The sequence below is a fragment of the Alexandromys fortis genome, unplaced genomic scaffold, assembly GCF_014885135.2.
Source record: "Alexandromys fortis isolate MF-2015 unplaced genomic scaffold, M_Fortis_MF-2015_v1.1 scaffold_68, whole genome shotgun sequence".
Lineage (NCBI taxonomy): Eukaryota > Metazoa > Chordata > Mammalia > Rodentia > Cricetidae > Alexandromys > Alexandromys fortis.
In genome coordinates, this window is record NW_026067948.1 from 8,296,698 (window position 1) to 8,317,344 (window position 20,647).

At 40.1% G+C, this 20,647-nt stretch overlaps 1 protein-coding gene and 1 long non-coding RNA gene across 3 annotated transcripts in view; one reads left to right on the plus strand and one right to left on the minus strand.

Moving 5' to 3' along the window:
- Adgrl2 (adhesion G protein-coupled receptor L2) overlaps window positions 1-20,647 on the plus strand; it is a 256,854-nt gene that overhangs the window by 44,910 nt on the left and 191,297 nt on the right. For both annotated transcript variants that reach the window (XM_050149429.1, XM_050149430.1), the window contains exon 2: window positions 7,311-7,352. The gene's annotated coding sequence lies outside the window, so the exon portion shown is untranslated. The remainder of the gene's footprint in view (window positions 1-7,310; window positions 7,353-20,647) is intronic.
- LOC126506121 (uncharacterized) overlaps window positions 17,933-20,647 on the minus strand; it is a 4,797-nt gene continuing 2,082 nt past the window's right edge. Inside the window, exons 3-4 of the long non-coding RNA XR_007593116.1 lie at window positions 20,088-20,251; window positions 17,933-19,566 (exon numbers count right to left, since the gene is read on the minus strand). This is a non-coding gene — a long non-coding RNA (uncharacterized lncRNA). The remainder of the gene's footprint in view (window positions 19,567-20,087; window positions 20,252-20,647) is intronic.

The following is a 20,647-nucleotide window of genomic DNA, read 5'->3' on the forward strand; positions in this document are numbered from 1 at the left end:
GGGGAGCTTGCCACCAAGCCTGGTGTTTGAGTTTGAGCCCTGATACTCCCACAGCAGAAGACAAGAATTGATTCCATCCAGCTTTCTTCTGAAGTCAACATAAACTTTATGACATGCATGCCACAGCAGATTATGCATAAATAAATGTAAAATAAAAATTAAAGACAACCCCAAACAAAAAAGCGTCTTACAACAACAGTTCATACTCTTTAAATTCATACCCAGTGAAATAGCTCATGCCTATAATCCCAGCACTCAGGGAGCTCTGGAAAGAGAATTGCTTGAGCCTAGAACTGAAGGCCAGTCTGAACAGCACAGTGTGACATCAACCATCATCCCTTAGAATGAAGAATAGCACAGGACCTGATAAATAAGAGGTTCCCTGGCTATGTAAACATTTTAAGTGAATTGTAGCATACACGAGCCAGGAAGGAGGATTCTATGGTAAAGCTACAGTCAGTGGTAGCAGTGCTTTGGCTTGGCTGTGGGACAAACACAACCCAGATCAGAACATGTGAACTCATGGAGCAAGGTGGAACACTGTACCAGTTTTCACTGTGATTTGAAGTTGTTTATTTTAAAAAGTACCAAGAAGTCTACATTTTTAAAGAGAGGTTGGATGATCATCAGTAACACAGTTTAATGTGTCCTAACTCTCCTGCTATAGATACAGAAACTGAGACATATTATTTAGCCTCTTTACACCTCATTTTCCTCATATATAATAATAATACCTTAAGTTAATGAATTATTATGAGCATTAAATGAACAATACATTCAAATTGCTTACAATGATACCCAAGGCACAAGAAACACTAATTGCTAGTCATAGTTATAATTATTGGAGATAAGAAACAAAGCAAAAAAGAAAAAAAAAGTCAAGCAAAAAGTGCAAGAGTAACCAGCAATGTGATAGAGTATATCTGATCATTTTTTTCTGATAAATATATTTACTTAGTATATACCAGGAACAAAACACACACACGAGCATTCCTTCACTTTTATACTCATCTGTATAAACGAAGACAATTTTTCACAGTATTGGTACACAGATTTAATTATAAAAATTTCTTTAGCAATTTGCCTCACAGTACTAATGAGCATTCAAAACACAAGTTGCACCATCTTGCTAATTGCTATTATTGTCATCGTTATGATATAGTAGTTTCAGAATTTGAGAGATGCATAGGAGGACGTAATTACAGCTACATAGGACAGAAACAGAAGAGCGAAAACCTCAGGGATTTTAGGAAAGGATGCATTTTTCCAGGTAGAGAGGAAGGGGAAAGCATTTATAAACTCCCTCTGCTTTCTCCTAAACTTCACTTGTTTTCAATGTCACTAGGCCCACAGTCACTCAGCCAAGAGCCTGCTTTCGAACTGATGGTGTATACAAGCCAGTCCATCAGCAGGAGTTGGGTCCCAAGGCTGTGGAAACTGCAGCGGAAGCAGAGACCGCCTCTCAGCTGGGTCTCCTGGACTCACCCCCCTCTCTCGCCCAGCCAGCTTCTCAGAGGTTAGCAGACTTATCTCCCCGGAGAGCAGTGTTCAACCTGCCTTGAGTGCTCAACAAGGCAGGGTCATTCTCACGTCTGAAGGATGCGGCATGCCTTTCAGCCTTTCCATAGCACCCCCATCCCAAGTGTGCGGCTGGTGCTAGCACCACCTGGGAACTTGCTAAAAGTGGGTAATCACATTCGCAAAGCAAACCTACTAAATTGGAGTCTTCGTCTTAACTAGGTGGGGAGGGTAGCAAATTAAAATTAGTTTTGAGAAATGGTTTCCGACAACATTCTTTAATCCGAACCACACAAAACCACAAACTGTGGCCTCATCAACGAGAGACCGAGTAGGAGGCATAACTCAGTGGTAGAGACACCACAGAGCATGCCCAAGGTTTTGAGTTCAATCCTCCATCTGCAGAAGTACATCTTTTCACTAATTTGGAGGTATCCTAAGCAATCTGCTGATGCTCTTAATTCTGCCTCCTTCCCACCCACTATTCAAATCTCTCCTGCCAGTGAAAAGCCCCATAACTTCATGAAATTAAGATCATTTCAAATGACACCGTTCTTGCTAAACACTCCTTGGATTTGGGCCATACCATTGCATTCATTTTAGTAACTACTCATTCATTATGCATTGAATGAACACGTTCTAAGTGTTTATTATTATCAGCACTGCTGCATGGTGCACACTGAAAATCCAGGCTTCTCCTATATTCAGTGAGCTCACTGTCAGAATCTTGATGCCTTCACATTCGACAGGCAAGAGGTCCACACGGGAGGGGGGAGGGGGCCACATTTGACTATGCCACAGAATATGTGCTTATCTTTTGCTGTTGAAACTACTTAAATGAGGTAACATGGTTGAATTATATGAAAAGATTTTGTGGTACGAAACGGGGAAAAAAACAAAAGACAGTGTGTTTTCATTTTTATGTTACACTGTCTCCTGGAGTGTCTTCAGTTTTATAATATGCCAGCAATGCATCATCAAGTAACAAACAGCACCATTAAAAAAAAAAAGGCTCCTGTCTGTCCTTTTCTGGTGCTGTAATGTTAAGACCTGATAGGCATCAAATAAATACTTGTTAATTGAAGACAGTCTGGTGTATAAACAGGAGGAAAAAGCATTACACAGATGCAGTCCTTTTCTCCCGGTCTTTGTGACACAAGGAAATATTCGTGAGTTCAGAGTGACATTTTGGGATCAAAAGGTTCCTCCAGGGTGCCATGGAAGCTTTTGCTTCTCTGTAGCTGATGTTTGTGTTCAGCAGAGACTGCTGGATCACAGCCAACCAAATGGGTTGGCTTGTAAAAGCTTTTACGGGTGAGCCTTTTGGAGACAAGTTTCATGGCCATTTGGTAGCAACATCTCAGCAGGAGAAATTTCGCCAACACACGCTAATGCAATTGTTTGATGAGAATGGATGAGGAAGGATAAAGGAGGTAAAATAATTAATAAGAATGCAAGACTCTGTGGGTTTTTGTTGTTGTTGTTGTTGTTTGTAGTGAAAATAAAAGTTAACTTTCCAGCAGTTACAAGATAAGGTCTGTAGGTGACATGGCATACATCTGGTGGATAGCATTCTTCAGAGAGCCCCCACTCCAGCACACCACTGGAGTGCCTTAAGGTTTCATTTTACACCTTTTGGGAGTCCCTTCCATCAATGGGATGTGAGGATGAGCCACCCTAGGAAACTTCAAAACTTAATGAGAATACTACTCACGACTAATGTAAGCTGGAACTTTACAGGTCTAATGTTACACGAAAAGTAAACGTCATTTTGAGTCAAGAATCAGCAACTTCTTTATATTTATAATCTCTAAATTAGTACAGCTTCCCTTTATCTTAGTCAGCAATCACGCAGAAGATGAGCATTCCCATGAGATGCATAATTTCCTCTTCATCTTTAAATTTCTTTGGACAGAGAAGAAAAGCTCCTGCTTCTCTTAATTGAGCAATTATTGTTTCTTAAGTGAATGTAGAGTTTGAGAATAGTGCCAAAAGTCTTCCTTTCATCCAGAGAGGAAGCCTAATGTAGGCATCGTAGGGGAGGCCACGTGTGACAGCACTCCAGTTGGAAGAGCCAAGACCGAAAGGGAAACTCAATCCTCACCTCTCCGCATCCCCTGGCGACTCCAAAGGCTCTAGAAGGGAAGTCACTTAGGACCAGTTTGCATGGCTCCTTGGGGGCTTTCAAGAACTCTCCTCTAAGAACTTTGTTTTTCTCATTCCCTGTTTATCCAGACCAGGATTTTCTGGGTGCTGTAGAGTGTGCTATTTGAGCATCCTTGCTAGGCTTCTATAAAGACATAAAGAAAAATCCAGTAAGAAGTGGCTCGTCATATCTCCTGATCTTAATGCCTGGAGTGGCTCTAACATGTTTCCTACAATGTTCTCCCAGAGTTTAAGCAAGAGAAAATAGACTTCACATGCGAATAGTTCTGGAAACTACCTAGACAGGGAACTTAGTGCTTTGTGGCTTAAGGTATTATTTAAGCAATGCGCATTCTTTCAGGTTGTTCCTTCTACGGCATTGAAGTCCACTTCTCTGGCTCTCCCATTTGTCAATTTGCCAGACACTCTATGTGTCCTACATAAGAAGTCCCACAAATATCTGAAGCCAGCATCTGCACTATCTCAACCTATGGGTTTCTCGTTTTAATTAAGCTTCTCCTGGGGATATCTAGCTTCTCAACTTTATCATTAATGAGAATTTAACTTTTCAATAATGACATTTTGATAACCTGCTAATATTGAGCTCAATTAAAGCTAAAAGTACATAAGGACAGTTTTTAAAATGGGCTTTTATGCTCAAGTTTTGCCTGCTTTAGTCATCTGTAATCCATAAGATGCCATCTAGAAACTGATGCTTAGACTTCAGGTTGGGGCTACAGCAAGCATCTTTTTGGCTGCATCCACTAATGGAAGTTTTACTAGCCACACCTAAGTGATGATTTAAAAAGTTTGCTAAAATATGACTGCTGGCCACTGAAATAAAACATTTTAGCGGGGTACTATCATAACTTCAAGGCAAAATGCTTTTTATCTAAATCCAAAGGGGGGCAGCCTCTACAGTTTCTGGGACGGTCTTAGATCACTTTGCTTCTTAAATACAACGTAAAATAAATTGTGTTAATAACTATTATACAATATCAAATTAAACTAAAGACCTTCTGAATAATGGTTATAATTACCCATACGCCCAAGGTTTTTCTAGTCCTCTTTAAAGTGAGGCTGACTTGCATGACAAAGTTGACGGTTACAGAGTCGCCCGAGTGAAGCTGTTCCTTCTTATAAAAGCCATCACATCCCCTGGAACACGCCTGCGGCTTCTTCATGCTTAGCCATTTATTTGAATCTGATAGTCTGCACTTTGCATCCTGTATTAGTTTGTACTATCTTCCTTCTCTTGCCTGTACTCAAGAAATAAAGGAGGGTTTTGTGACAGGGCAATCCAAGTTGTGTTCCAATAGAGAGGCAAACAGTCCAACAGGCTCTTCGGTTGGCCTTTGTACATCCTCTCCGTCTCCTGAGTGGTGACTGGCTAGAGATAACAGTGTAGTAAAAGGAAAGAATAAAAAGGGTCGGTGATAGTCAAATAAAATAAAAATAAATGAACTGAGTGGGAAAGTTCAAACATCACATCGTACAGCTTTAAACCTGGGGATATTCGTATGTGTGGGTGAAGGCAAGACTCCCGTTAAACTGTAAGCCCTATTATCAGATTCATCAGGACTCGGTTGTAAATTTGACTATACATTTTAGGCTCATAGAGAAATGGGGAGGAAGCATCTGATTAAAGTGTGCGTTGCTGCTGAGGCAAGTGAATGTTGCCATAGCAATTGAGATGAAATGTGCAAGAAGTGAGATAATTAAATCTAACCCTTTAGTAGGCTTGACAGTGAACGCTTTGCCAATAGGAGACGTTACCCACAGCATGAAGATAAAACATATTCCAAACGCAAATTCTCCTTGCTAGCTTTTTGTTGTCCCTTCTCGAAACACATTGCTGTGGGTAGCTAATTTGAATGTTCTTTTGGAAAAATCAAAAGCAATTTTGACCTTGGTGGGCAACTGCTTAGAATTTCTTCTAGTTCACTGTATCGTGGGAGCAGATATCTATGAAACAGAACCTGTTCCTCCCTTCTAGTTCTTAAAAAACAAAAAACAGTGCAGGAAACCGAAAGCTGTGACATCCGAGCTGAGAATTCAATGATGTCTAGAGCGTGCTGCCCTCTTCAGGAGCTTATGCCTAAAAATACTTTAAAAATAGCAGTTTAGAAATGTAAACACGAGCGGTGATATCAACAACTTCCATTAATAATCCTGTGTGAATAAGAAACACATACCATGCAGTAACGCCTTTCTAAGTATAGTTTTCAGTTAACAACCCAATAAATATAAATTCTGAACTGGGTTATGAACACTAATGATTGGATACAAATTGTAAGATTTTTTTTAAAAGTATTTTCATTGTGAAATTTTGTGAGTTATGACAGAATCCAAATGTTTATTAAAAACAGATATCTAATAGAAATAGATGTCTTGTGAACTATAGAATGTAAAATAATAATTAAGGAAGCAAGGTTTCTAAAAATCCAAAAACAGTCAAATACAATGTTTACAATAAAGACAAAAAGATATTTATTTGTGAAAATACAAATAAGACAGACACCTATCAAATATAATTTTACTTTCTAGCCAAGTGTCCTTTAAAACTATAAACATTAGAATCTACATTTGAAACGTTAGTTTTTATTTACAGAAAGATTATATTATAAGGAATAATCTTCTTAAATCAACACTGAGAATAGTTTTGATATAAAAACTGCTTCTCTAGATAAACATTTTAGGATCTGAAATATTGGTATCTTACATATTTTAACAAATTTCCTTTATTCTTCTGTTATTACTTCCATTCCCCTTAGCCACTGTGCAATTTCAAAAGGTAGAAACTCAATATATTTTCCTTAAAATATGCTTATAATACTTAAAAACGATAAAAAACAGAAAATTTACTAACCTCATCAGGGTGTGGCATAGCATGTTTTCAAACAATTATTTCATATTAAACGCAAAAGTAAAAATAAAATTAAATGTGTTTTATAAACTCTAAAGAACATAGTGAATTTGAGACCCAGCATGTGTGGCTGGAAACAGAACTCACGGGTAAAGCACTAGCCAGGCATGTAAGGCCCTGAATTTGATCTCCAGTGCTTCAGGGGCTCTGTGTGTTTGGGGGAGCTTTACAGAATGCAGATTTGCTCTAATTTTTATCCTGTGATATACTGAGGACCTTATGGTTAATCAATAGGAAGCAGCAAGCAATTGAAAAGGAACATGGGACTTCAATCTTCATTTCTCAGTTTCTAGATTTTAATTTGCAGGTAGAAAAATTCCAGTTAGAAATTTCATTTATGGTTAAGCAGAAAACAATGGTCGTTATGTTGACTTCAGAAAACTGGGATGTATCCCACGTTTTCCCTTAAAGAATTTTAAGTATCTCTGTCACTTCTATATTAACTCAATTGAGCGAAATGGCAGAGTGAAAGAATATATATTGACTATTTACTCTTATCCCTGTAGCATTTATTTTGAGAAAATAAAGTGCTGCATTATGCATCTGAGAGTGCTTATCATCATAACCACTCAATCCCAGGCAGGCCTGTCCATGAGTCACCCCTGAACGCTCGGCCCTGTAGCTGCCTTTCCTGCTGATTGGTAGCTGACGCAGTCACTTGACAGTCAGGGCCTCCATAAGTGAAGGTATCATAAATAATAATATTTTCTTTGCTTTCCAGGCTGTTTACGATACGATGATGCATTTCATCTTCCCCGGAATGGTAAGTAAAGAACTCTTCCTACATTTGAAACTCCCAAGCAAAAGCAAGCAAGAAAAAGGGCACGGTCATGAAGAAGGTGGACCTTTGCCCACGAACTCTAGGGAACCAGGTGTTAATTCTGTCACCTTTAAATCCCTTGAGCATTTCAAAGTTCTGACCAAATACATACAGGCTCTGTCAAAGGAAGAGAAGTTGTTGCCACCTTTGGTGGATCATAGTTGAACATGGTGTATTCAACATTTTCTTTCCTGGGGGGATTCATTTTAAAATATACGCCGAGGCAGAAATAGATGTGTTTTGCGTTCCGTGTGCAGAGAGTGACTATGTACCTGTGACACATACCAAGAGCTGGTGAGTGAGGTCTCAGGATTTTCACTGTTACAGAAAAACTGATTGGAATTTATGTCTGACCAGGGCTTGGAAGCATCTGTGAATTTTAAAATGTTTGTTTTCTAAATCATATATCACAACTTTCATGAGGCAGGGTAGCTACTGCGGGATTTTATTTAAACGTGCAACTTCATTGTCTTCATGTTTTTATCTTCATGTTTAAAATCATTTGGCTATAGTCTTGATCATAACCCCCTTACAATGGAAATAATGAAGAGAGGAATCCTACTGAACAAGAACTGGGAAACAGTTCTCAGGTACTATATACTTCAAAGTCTTCTCTGAGCATCTTGAGCATTAGCAATGAAAACAAGGAAATTTTCATTGAGGAAAATATCACTTTCAAATAGTCAAATATTGGGATGTGTGAAAAGGTAGGCAGAGAATTTACACTAGATATGTGGTTGGGAGAACGTCTCAGAGGGTCCACAAACTCTTGTGACTGTAACTCAATGAATACTTTACATTTTTTATTTTCTGAATTTCCTGTAATAAATGCGTATTATTTTTCTAACAGAAGAAAAACATACTTGAATAGTCAACTATTCAAAAGAACATGTTTAGTATTAAATATATACACACACAATTGAAAAGCATTTCTCTATGCAAAACTTTTAACTAGAATGACAAAATTAAGTATGTATATTTATAAAATTATGTATGCATATATATCTCCCACCTAACTCTAGGAGGCACTAAAACATAAATGAATTTTAATTAGGTAAAATATATTTTTAAAGTATCTAAAGTGATAAAAGCTATTCTTTTAAAAAAAATTTTCATTCTGGTACAAATGTGTGCCCCGAGTTCAGGCATAGCCTGTGATTTCACCTTTGGTGCTTAGGGAGTGAGAGTGTGGTGCTTTACTTTTTCATGGTAACAATAAATGCTCTCAAGTAGGAGACGCTGTACCAGAAGATGAAACACTTTAGTCCACTGGATTAGCAGACCAGCATTCAACAACAACCAGTTCCACCTACGACCCGCTGTGCAGAGTTTCCATGTGGAAACCATTGTCAGGTTGGAGGTTTGCTAGAATACTTGAGTGATCTTGTGTAAAGACCTTGATTCTATGACAAGTTTTTACAAGGAATAAGAGTCAAAGACCATGGACATCTTTGCAATTTTATTTTTCTTGTGTGGGGCTGAGGATCAAGCCTAGGACATCCTGTACACTAAGCAAGTACATCAAGCAAGTACTTCGTTAGCTCCAGGAACCCTTGTGTGAAAACCTACTTACCATAGTAGATGAAAAGAACATGCAGTATCAAAATAACTACTGAATTTGAGAGGCCCTTGGTGCAGCAGAAATACCATTAGCAACTCACTGTCTTGCAGTAAGTTGCACAAGTGTGAAAACATTTTGGGGGTTGGAAAGTTCTGGTTGGACGTGGTGGCATCCATCCATAATCCTAGCACTTTGGTGGCTGAGGCAAGAGGATCACAAGTTAAAAAATATAAGAAAGCATCAATAACAGCCAACTGGTTGATTAGGTCTGAGAGTCTGAAAAAAAGCAACAATAAACACACTTCTTGCCATTTCTATTAAAATTGTGTTCACCGAATCTTTTCCATTATAGATCTCTGGGGACTTGGTTTCACACAAGTCATTGGTTCGTGTCAAAGGAAAAAGTAGTTTTCTCAATTAGCAAAACAGTATAACTGATGGGTTCTTTAGAACATTTATCTCTGTGTACTGATAACTGCCATTAGACTATCATATTTTGTTTTTAAACTCTTGTTTTAAACGTGGTCAGCTGGGATAGCTGTTAAGAGTCATTTTTTTTTTTTTTTTTTTTTTTTTTTTTTTTTTTTTTTTTTTTTTTTTTTTTGTGGGTTTGCTTTTTAGGGTTTTTTTTTTTTTTTTTTTTTTTTTTTGCTTTTTCTTTTTGTTTTGTTTTGGTTAGGGTTTCTCTACATGGCCGTGGCTGTCATGGAATTCATTCTGTAGACCAGCCTGGCCTCAAACTCAGATATCTGCCTGCCTCTGCCTCCCGAGTGCTGGGATTAAAAGTCTGTGCCCCGCTGCCCAGCTGTTAGCCATTGCTTTTAAAGTCAGGCTGGCTGAACACCTGGCTGTTGTTTGCGCATGCTCTGTCCTAAATTACTGGAATAGTTTATATTCGCTTTACAGTTGCTCAGATACAGGAACAACCTATTAAATCTGCACAAATGCATTGCTAGTCTGCTAGCAGCTGCAGCATATAGTTCACAGAGCTCAAAGACGTCTGTACTTGGAACATAAAAATACTAATTAGTTAAAAGGGGGGGTTGGCAAAATGGTTCAGCAGATAAAAGAACTCTCCTTTCTAGCCTGGTGACAGATTTCTATCCACAGAACCAGTGGTAGAACAAGTGAACAAACCACCACAATTGTCCACTGATGTCCGCACACAATGATACGTGTACCCCTGTAATTTGTTACCATAGAAACACACACAATTTACCAGCCAGTGTCGGGGTGAGAAACAAACAACCAAGGAATGATAATGACCTCTGACACCCTGACATCCTCTCTGTCTCGTTAAATAATATTCCCTTAATTCTCACCTTCAATCACAGATGGACATTATCTGGAACCCCCACCCTCTTTTCTCTTTCTTGCTTTTCCAAAGCAATATTATCATTTGCTGTTCTCCCAAAATATCTTTATTGTATGTGTTTACACCTCAACATACTTCATTGCTCATTTTGCAATGTAGGTGAATACATATTGATATGTAATTACTTTACACAACAATTAATTTTTCATCCTCTACGCCACATAGCCATGTATACTGTTATATAATACTCCATTATATTCTGCACATTTGCACATTTCCAGTGTTTCACTTTGCGTTTTACTATCAAATATAGTCATTTCATGAACAATCTAAAACACATGTATCTAAGTGGATATATGCAAAAATCTCTCTAGGACGATGGTTCTAATGCTGGGATTTTTTTTTCCTGCCCAGAGACTATTTGGTGATACACACAGCATTCTTTGCCTATTACACTGGGGTATGCTAATAGATATCCAGGAACATGAAATATCCCTAAGAGACAGTAGAGTCCCGACAACAAAGCCACCTTGACGAAAGGTTACTACTGTGACACTAAGAGACCCTGCTCTGCAATAGCTACTCAGAATAAAACTGCCAGCTCTCTGGGTACAAGGATTCTAACTTCATTCACGGCCTCATGACAGCCACATAGGTGTGAAGGTCCAGCTCCTGAGTGCTGGGATTAAAGGCGTGCACCATCACTGCCCAACAATGCAAGTTTCATTTTAAACTAAAAGTTTAATTAAGAGTTTTAATGCAAGACTTCAAAGCCTAGGGAACCAAGCTCAGTGGCCCATACTGTCTGTCCAGAATGTCCGTGACCTTACGTTATAGTCCCAAGCTGGGAGGGGGAAATACATAGTTCAAATATATCCCAACATTGTACCTTTTTGAATCAAAAGGAAGTCCACTCTGGGTGGGGTGTAGTGGCACAGAGGCCTGAGATTCCTGTGTTCAGGAGACTGAATCAGGATAGTTCTAGATGAATGGATGCCTCCATAGCAAACCCTGTTTCAACAAACACAAACATAACTAAAGCACTGTTTTTCTATTTAGACTAGCCTTCATAGCAAAACCCTGTATCAACAAACAAAAACATAACTAATTAGATTACCAAGAGACTAATATATTACCTTAAAATAGTGGGGCTGAGGATGTGTCTACTTTGTAGGTAGAGTGCTTGTCTAACATACACAGAGCTCCAGGTATGATCCCTAGCACCCCATGAACTGGGTATGGCATTATAGGCTTGTAACCCCAGCATGCTAGTGGTGGAGGGAGGAGGATGGTAAAACAGTCATCCCTGGATACATAGTGGATTCCAGGGTAGCACTGTCTCAAAAAAGAAGACAGACAAGGAGGAGGAGGAGGAGGAGGAGGAGGAGGAGGAGGAGACAACAATGTCAACCCTGGAAACTGTGTATTGATGACTATTGTACTGTTATATAGAAGCCTTCCTCATACATTCTTGTTTTCTACAGAGAAACCATTTATAGGAACGCTTTAAGGCACAAATATATCAAGATGATTCAAAACTACTTGTTTGTGTAAAGTATAGTTTCATTTGGAAACTCAAGGATAAGCAAATCCTTTTATACTTCTGCTTCTGGAACTTCCCAGGAAGGAGTTTCACTCCTGTTTGACACCTCCCTGACTACCCTTATACATGAATAGCCGGTTAATCCTGAGCCACTTATAGCTTAGCTGGTCTTTGTAAGGTTTGAATCTGGAAATATGGGGCAGACTCAGGAAATGGGAGACAGTATTAGTTGACAGATCCAAGAGCAGGCAGATTCTGAGCCTTAATCCCAGTTATTCAAGTTTTCATAGATCTGCAGACTGGTTAACTGCCTTTGCAGAAGCTGATCACAATGGAGTCTCTGCAACTTGCAGTGATCCTGATAGCTGCATTCATATGAACTAAAGCCAATCCTGAGACGGACTTCCTGAGTGCTGCAGTCTTCCATGTAGTGGCTCACAACAACCTATTCCAGAGGATCCTATACTCTCTCTAGTCTCCATGGACACTGCACTCACAGGGTACACACATGTACTTGTATACATAACATTCACGCACTTAAAGATATAAAAATATTCAAAAGAAGAGTAAATGAGGGGCTGGAGAGATGGCTCAGAGGGTAAGAGCACTGGCTGCTCTTCCAGAGGTCCCGAGTTCAATTCCCAGCCACCACATGGTGGCTCACAACCATCTGTAATGAGACCTGGTGCCTTCCTTGCCAGCAGTACATTGTATGCTTAATAAATAAATGAATATTTAAAAAAAATAAAAAAAGAAGAGTAAATGAGAGTGTGTGCCTACCATGGCTTTAGTTCAATCCCAAGAGTAATAAAAATAAATAGACAGATAAATAGATAGATAGACAGGCAGACAGACAGACAGATAGATAAGAACTGAAGACAGACACACAAAAAAGAAGACAGAATACACAGGGAAAAGGCTACCTAAAAGCTAAGGAAGAGAGGAGCCTCTGGAGAACCAGCAAAACTACCATTTTTACTTAGAACTTCTAAACTTAAAAACTAGGAGAGGATAAGTGGCTACTGTTTAGACTCTGGTCTGTAGCATGTGCAAAGGAAAAGGCTATCTGTGGAGCATTCAGTAGTCAATCTTCTGGCCATGTCAACCCCTGCTAAGTATTACCTTCCCACGGTCCTCTTTCTCCTCCCCTTTAGAGATGATTGCCTTAGTTTAGGCTTTATTTTTCATGCCTGCAGTATTCTAGTGACCCTCAGCATTTCTTCATTCTGATAAAAAGCATTCATAATTTTCTAGCAAACTTCCTGGATCATGAGCTACTTGGCAGCAAAAATCAGTTCTGCAGTCTGTTGTCTACAGTTCCCAACTATACTGTGCATCAAAACCTTGGAGTAATTGATTGGCTGATGTTGAGATAGGTTCTCATTTATCCTAGGCTGGCCTGGGACTTGATTTGTCATCAAAGGTGACCTTAAACTCTGACCTCCTGCCTCTGCCTTACGTGCTGGAATTACAGGCATTCAAACGCTGTGATACTTGGTTTAATAAGATGAGGAATAGGTCTTAGTATTTACTTAAGATAGAAGAGCAGCATTCTAGAAAAGACTAATAAATAATACAATCATAAGAGATAAACTCAACTTCATTCTGTCTAAAATCAAAGGCAGTCCTGTTGGCCACCCTTAGATTTGAGAACAAAAGCTTGTTTTACCTATCTGTCAAACTGATTAAGTCATACGTATTTGCTTGTGCCTGGTATTTTAATTGTTCTATAATTTAGGAATTTTTTTTAAAAGCAGGCATCTTTCTTGTGTCTATAGAGCTTTTGACTAAGATAATAGAAATACTAGTTTTGTTTTGTTTTTTAAAGTGGGGCTCCCTGGTTGAGCGTTTACCTAGCATTTGTGAGACTCTGGGCTCAGTATCCTTAACAATACAAATTATTATGTTTATCAGGTGATCCACTTTAAAACTAAGAAGGTGGGGTGGCATGTGCAGGAGCCCGCAGAGAGGCAAAGGCAGTGCATATGAATCAAGGTTACGCCCAAAAGTCAGTTTCTCGAGGGACCATTTGCACTCAGATCTTAGTAGCGAGGACCTCTCTGGGACCTGGATGAGCAAGTGAAGATGGTGGCTCTAAGTCACCTCTTGGCTGTCCCTGGAACCTGTGTTAATACTGCTGGAGAGGGAAGAATTGCCGGGGCCGTGCTCTCCCTCTGCTGAGTGTCTCTTGTATTCAGTGGAGAAATATTTTACTAAATCTATTTGCAGTCTGAAAGGTCTCCAAACAAAATGAAATATTCACCAATTACTCTTTGGCTTATTTTTCCCTGGCTCGTCTTTTGAACATCCTAAACTTTATAAATTATTATGTGGACTGAATCGGCTGATGGGGCAGGGCTTCCAGACTTTTGTCGGCATCTCCTGAGAAAGGAATTCACCATTTATGTTACCAAGATTTGCCTCTGACCTTGGATGCATGAAGCCCCGGTTCTATCCCCAGCATTTCCTAAAGGGAGTGTGGCGTACGCCTGCAACCCCAGCATTCAGCGTGTGAAAGAGGAGGGTAAAAATTTCTAGGCTATCTTTGTCTATATAGCAAGCATAAGGTGAGCATGGGTTACATGAGGCCCTATCTCAAAAAAATAAATTATTAAAAAAATCAACTCTTTATAAAATTTGAACTACAAGTGGCTTTTGTGCTGAAAAAGTCTTATAATGCTCTTACGTATATTAATTCTATTTTGGGGGGAGTATTTAAAATAAAGTTAATTCCTCTTTGATATAGTAATTGTTTTTTAAATTTAAAAACTGTAGGTGTGATTTTTACAAATTCAAGATAAACTTAGTAAAGATTCATGAAATTAAAAGGAATACACAAGAAAAAAGATATTTTTCCAGTATCTAAGTATAACTGTTGTTAAAACTTTGATATATCTATTCTCTGTCTTTTTTGTGGCATATTATTTTGACTATTTCTCATAATTTCATTATATATATCACAAGTACACACATATATACTTAATGTCTAGGGTCTATGTAATGACAAATTAGTAGGCACAGTGGGGAATATGTGATTTACAGATTGAGTAGGCAGTGGGTTCAAATTTAATTTCTATGTCTGTTAGCATTTGTTGTTTGTTTGTTTTTGTTTTTTGAGACTGGGTTACTTTGTAGCTTCGGAAACTGTCCTGGAACTCTCTCTGTAGGTCAGGCTGGCCTTGATCTCACAGAGATCTACCTGCCTCTGCTTCCTGAGTGTTGGGATTAAAGGCGTGCACCACAGCTTCTGTAGCACTTATCACCTGGAATCTCTTGGTTCTTGTTTCGTATTCTTGAATATAAAAATATTTCTGAACCCACTCCCCATGGCTGTTGTTAGCATTAATTAATGCAAAATGGTTAATAGAGCATCTAGAATATAGTAAATCCTCAATTGTGGTTAAAATAATTTCACTATTGACATAAAAATGACAAAGTGTAACTGTTTTTCAGGTTAAAAATTCCCAACTCTTCCAGTTTTTTTTTTTTTTTTTTTTTCCATAGGAGGTAGTTCAATCTCTTTATCATTCTGTTCCTGGATCCTGGAGTTTTTCAGTCTTCCACTGGTAACTTTAAATGCTACCCCCAGAGCTGCACAAGGCAGTCTAATCGGCAGAAAACCGAGCTGGACTAATGACGACACCCTCCATTACTTTATGAACGCTCTAAATTTATCTCACAGTCTCAACTACTTCTGTTTTGTTGTTGCTTGCAACCATCACACCAGTGGCTCACTGCCAGGTGAGGCTCCTTTTTGTGCCCCCAGGAGGATTGTTGCTAAGTCACACAGCCTTCAAACCAAATTTAGGCAGTTGGTGTTTTAGTCCCAAGGCAGGCCCACAAAATTACTCTAACCAAATTATATATTATTAAATCTTATGCATCTTTCAGTTGTTGAGAACATTTACATCCTGATTTTATAATCTAATGCACCACCTTCCTTTTTCTCATGAAACCTGTCTGTGACAGGCATGTCTCCTCATGCTTTATCTCTGTCCCTGATGACATGTTCACATGTTCGACATGTTCACATGTTCACATTGTGACAGGCATGTCTCCTCATGCTTTATCTCTGTCACTGAAGACATGCTCACATCAGACGAAGTGAAGGACAAAGGCCTCACTTTGCTGGAGTCTTCTCCAGGTAAACACTCGTTCCTTAGCAAGGAGACTGGGTATGCAATTGCTCAACTAGTTATAAAAACACACTAGCAAACTATCCCTAAACCTGAACTTTTTTCTCACGAGGTTAGAAAGACTACAAATGCCTTGCCAAAATCTACATGTCTCCACCTATCACAAAGAAAAATTGTTTACTAACTTATCTAGGAAATGATGTATAAAATAAAAAATAGATTATTCTTTTTTAGTGCAATTATTTTTTCTAATAATATTTTCAATGATCACAAAGTCTCATATGTCTATAAATGTAATTTAGCTATTCTCCCTTAAACAACACCGCTGTCATAGATCTGAATTCTCAGGCTCTGCCTTTTTTCTCTTTTAACATAAGGAATACTCTTTCTTATGCCTCCTGACAATCCAGATTTGATAAAGGGAACAATGAAAGCTTCCGCCCCATCATTTAGAAGGTATCTGCTAATGATTCACAAAGATCAAGACCTTGTGCAGTCTAGATACAAGGAGGAGGTGGTCCTGCCTCAAAGGTGGGGTGACAGTCTTTGTTGGCTCCTTGTGGGAGGCTTTACCCTCTCTGAGGAGTGGATGATGGGAAGGAGGGAAATGAGTGGAGAGCGGGAGGGGGGAGGGGGAACTGAGATTGGGATGTAAAATACGAAAAAAGATTGTTTAATGTTTTTTTTTAAGAGAGAGACATGATGGCAGCTAGGCCAGGCATAACCTAAGTTCTGTGCTGAGTCCTGTCCCTGACCCTCTTGGTTCACATGCTAGCTGTGCACTTCTGTAGCTGAATGCTTATGGGGAAGTAACTCAGTCATAATGCAAGAGTCATGGGGTTAGTATGGTAATTAGAGCACATAAGTGCTTACTTTCAGTACTGGCTCTCATGTCAAGAATGTTCTCCATTGTCTATGTTATCGGTGCTTTCATATATTTCTCTTCTCAGAAAGCTCGCCGAGCGATCTTGACTCTGTTCACTGCGCTCGTGTTTACTGAGTAGTACTTGGTACATGCAAGGCCTTACATATGCACCAGGGAAAACAGCAAAGTCCCTTTGCTTGTGGAGCTTACACTCCAATGCAGAACAAAAACATTTCAGTGTGTAAAATAGCAGCACCAGCAATTATGAGACTGAAAGTCAAAGGGCAAAAGATGTCAGGGAAAAACGGTTTCCCAGGCGGGGGTCTACGTCCTTTGTAAGCTGAGATAAGAATGAACCAATGGCGAAGAAGCATTGAAGAATGGAAACCTTTCTTTCTTTCTTTCTTTCTTTCTTTCTTTCTTTCTTTCTTTCTTTCTTTCTCTCTCTCTCTCTCTCTCTCTCTCTCTCTCTCTCTTTCTTTCTTTCTTTCCTTCTTTCTTTTTCTCTCATGAATGAATCTGTCTTCAACTTCAAAATCTGCACTTGTTCTTTTGTGGCTGTTCTCCCTGATTCCATGTCATAAGATGGCATTCTTGCTTTTTTCCAGCATCTTCCAGAAGCCCCCAGCTCATGTCTTGCTGAGTGCTTATAGGTCCACACTACCCTCATCCACTCCCTCTTCCTCATATGTTCCCCCTCTTACAAATGCTGCTCGAGATTCAGAGCCTGTCAGCGAGTCCCCGTGCGGCAAGCTGGCTTCTTTGGTTTCCTCCCCGTTTTCCTGCTCATTAGAACCATTTGTGTTTGCATAGGCAGAACACTGTTTAAATCAAACTCGGAGACCGCATGGCTGCTTTCCCCCAAGGTTCCAATCATTTCCATTTTACCTACTGGTTTCTGTCAGAAGTGGGTCCTGAGTAAGAGTCTCCTGAACGCTTACTCTGCCTTCTGGGAAATGAAATTATCAGCAAGGCTGGTCAAGAAATTGTCAGTGCTTTGCTTTCCAAGGAACTCAAGTTTCTGCAGATACCTGGAGACTGAAATCCCCAATGCCAAGATGTGCTGCTGCTCTGTCAAGTTTGTGGTCTGTAGGAGAAAAGAATCCTAGCTCTCCAGGCCAGAAAGACTACAGTGCAGTCCCAAATTCCTATCGTGTCTGGGCTTGTCATTTACATTCACCTAGAATTTTCTCCAGTGTCTCTCCAGCCACGGGTCATTAGACTCAGAGTTTCCAACTAGCAAGGCCCATTCACCAACCTTCCAATCTGCTTGGCCTGACTATAATTAAAATAGAGGTCTAAAAATCAATTAATATTTATCCTATGTTGTAAAGTGCTTGCCAACAAGCAGGAGGTCCTGAGTCTGCTCGTTCTAACCTATGCAATGGTAGGCGGAGGCAGAAAGCAGCTTCTTTATTAACCAATGGTCTTCACAGTTTACAGAGGAAACTGTAATTCCACATCATGCAACAGAGTCAGGGATGGTGCCAGGTGCTCCTTTCCAGTGCTGGGGAGGCTGGGACGGGTAGATAGAGTCCTGGGGCTTGATGGAGTCAGGATACTATTGATAAGTCTGAGGTCAGAGAAAAATCCTGTCTCAACAAACAAGTAAAACTTGACATTGATCTCTGGTCTCCACATACAAACGTGAACATGCACACTTACAAATTAAATTGTGTATGAGACCAAACCATATGACCAGGAAATCAAGACGTTTCCTTCTAGCCTTGATATTGCCAGGGCAAGCCTGAAACACTAGGAAGTACTGGGATGGAGGGTTGCCTCTGAGGCTGACCAAGCCACACACTGGGCTGAGAGCCCTGTGACCAGGTGCTGAGGCGTCATCTCCCAACTGAAGAGCCTTTGAGAAGGAAAGATCTGGAACCTCTATTTTTACAGATGAGAAAATTGTAGCCAGAAAAGGTTAATTGCCTTGCCGAAAGTCTCACACACAGCTCGTTGGGGACAACACCACAGCTCACTCCAACTGTAAAACAGCACCCCACCCCCTTCTTGGGCCGGTCAATTTCATCCACATCGCATTATTCTCTATGAACAGCCTAGAGGGTTGTTTCCACTTCAGCGGCGTGGAAATCGGAATGCCTACCCTCCTACCTCACAAGGCCTGAGAAAACCGACTGAGAGAATAGGCGTGTGGGGGGGTGTATTATGATGGTGATCGTTTTAATAGTTTAACCTCTAGGTTTCTGTGGAGCTTTTCCTGTTCATTGAAGTGATTTGCATTTTAAATTCTACTCTCTGTATTGAAACATGTTTACCCTCTCTCAGATTCACAACAAATTGCAGGCTGCATCCTCTAGGTTTTGGCAATTCCTGAAACCAGGTGTTATTTTACTTCTCTTTGCATTTCTCAGGGGAGGCATGGCAATGCGCCTTCCTTTCAGACTTTACTTTTCTCCTCTGTTCAGGGGACGATCATCCCTTTCCCTCACGGGTATGAAAACCTAAGCTAAGGACACTGTCATATCAGCGGCTGTTTTCCTTGACTTTTTTTTTTTCTTGTTTCCTTCCTCCCTCCAGTCTTCTTGATGGCAGCCGGCATTTATTTATCTTTTATTCCTCGAGTCTATCGAGCCTAGCACTCGCTAGCTGCACAGTATATTTGTTGAATGAATTATTCACCAAGGTGAAGAACACAGAGTGGGACCGAAGGTACAGCATTTTGTAGGTCAACGGGTTTCCACCTCTGAAGAGCAGATAAAGCCTCAGGAAGATGCTGAAAAAGCCGGAGAGGGGACAAGGATGAAGCAAGGCTGGCGTTGTCTCACAAACATAAACTTGTTTCTAATCGATAGATTTTAGGCTGCTATGGGATGCTGCTTTTGGAAGAGAAGCTTTTCTGAAAACTGAAATGAAGACATGTACCAGGATGGCTTATACGCTTATACAGTCTCAAAATGCAGTTGCTTATATTTTGTTTCTGGCTGGGAAAGTTAACTTCGCTATGCCCCTTTACTTTCCGCAGTTTTCCCAGAGCTGATGGGCAGCAGATACCCCAACAACACCTGCCATTTCCACAGTATCCTAGCCCAGTGTACAGGACTTGGATCCAGGCAGCGAGGTACAGCAGAAGCAGGTGCAAGCAGGCCCAACATACCTGGCTTGACTTTTCTCTGCGTTTGGTTCCCTCTGAGCCATACAACTGCCAAAGACTCTACTGCCAAGGCTGAAAAACACACTTAAAAACAACAACAACAACAAAACTCTAGCTCACTATTCGGAAGAACTTATACTTACCGTCTACACATTTCCATGTGGTGATGGGAAACACACGGTCTCGCTGAGATCTAGAAGCAAGCGTCCAGGCCAGAACAACTTCTGCAGCAGGATTAGAAAGAGCAGGCAGAGCTCGAGCCAGGGGCCCCATGCTGGTCTCTCCTTTTACATCCCAGCACTCCTGCCTTCCGAGGGAAGGATTAAATCAGGGTAAACAAGAAAATGTTTAATAATGCATAGCTGGTCCGCTCAGACTTGGGCACCAGTAGATGAAAACAGATGCGTGTCCTAACCCACCAGAGAGCTACAGGGCATGCCAGCAGATATCAAGGGACCTTCGAATGTCTGCCCAGCAACAGATACCTAAGTGATGCTGGCTAATGTTCCTCCCTTGTCCGTCCGCCCACTTTCATACCTGTTAAATCCGGTGGACACACACAGTGGGAACTCCATGAAGAGGTGACTCCAAGTAGCCCAAGAAACCCATTCCATTACTTTATTTCTACAAAATGCCAGTGAGGACACTACTTCTTTTTCTTTCTCCGCACCCCCCTCTGCACTTTTTTTTTTTTTTTTTTTTT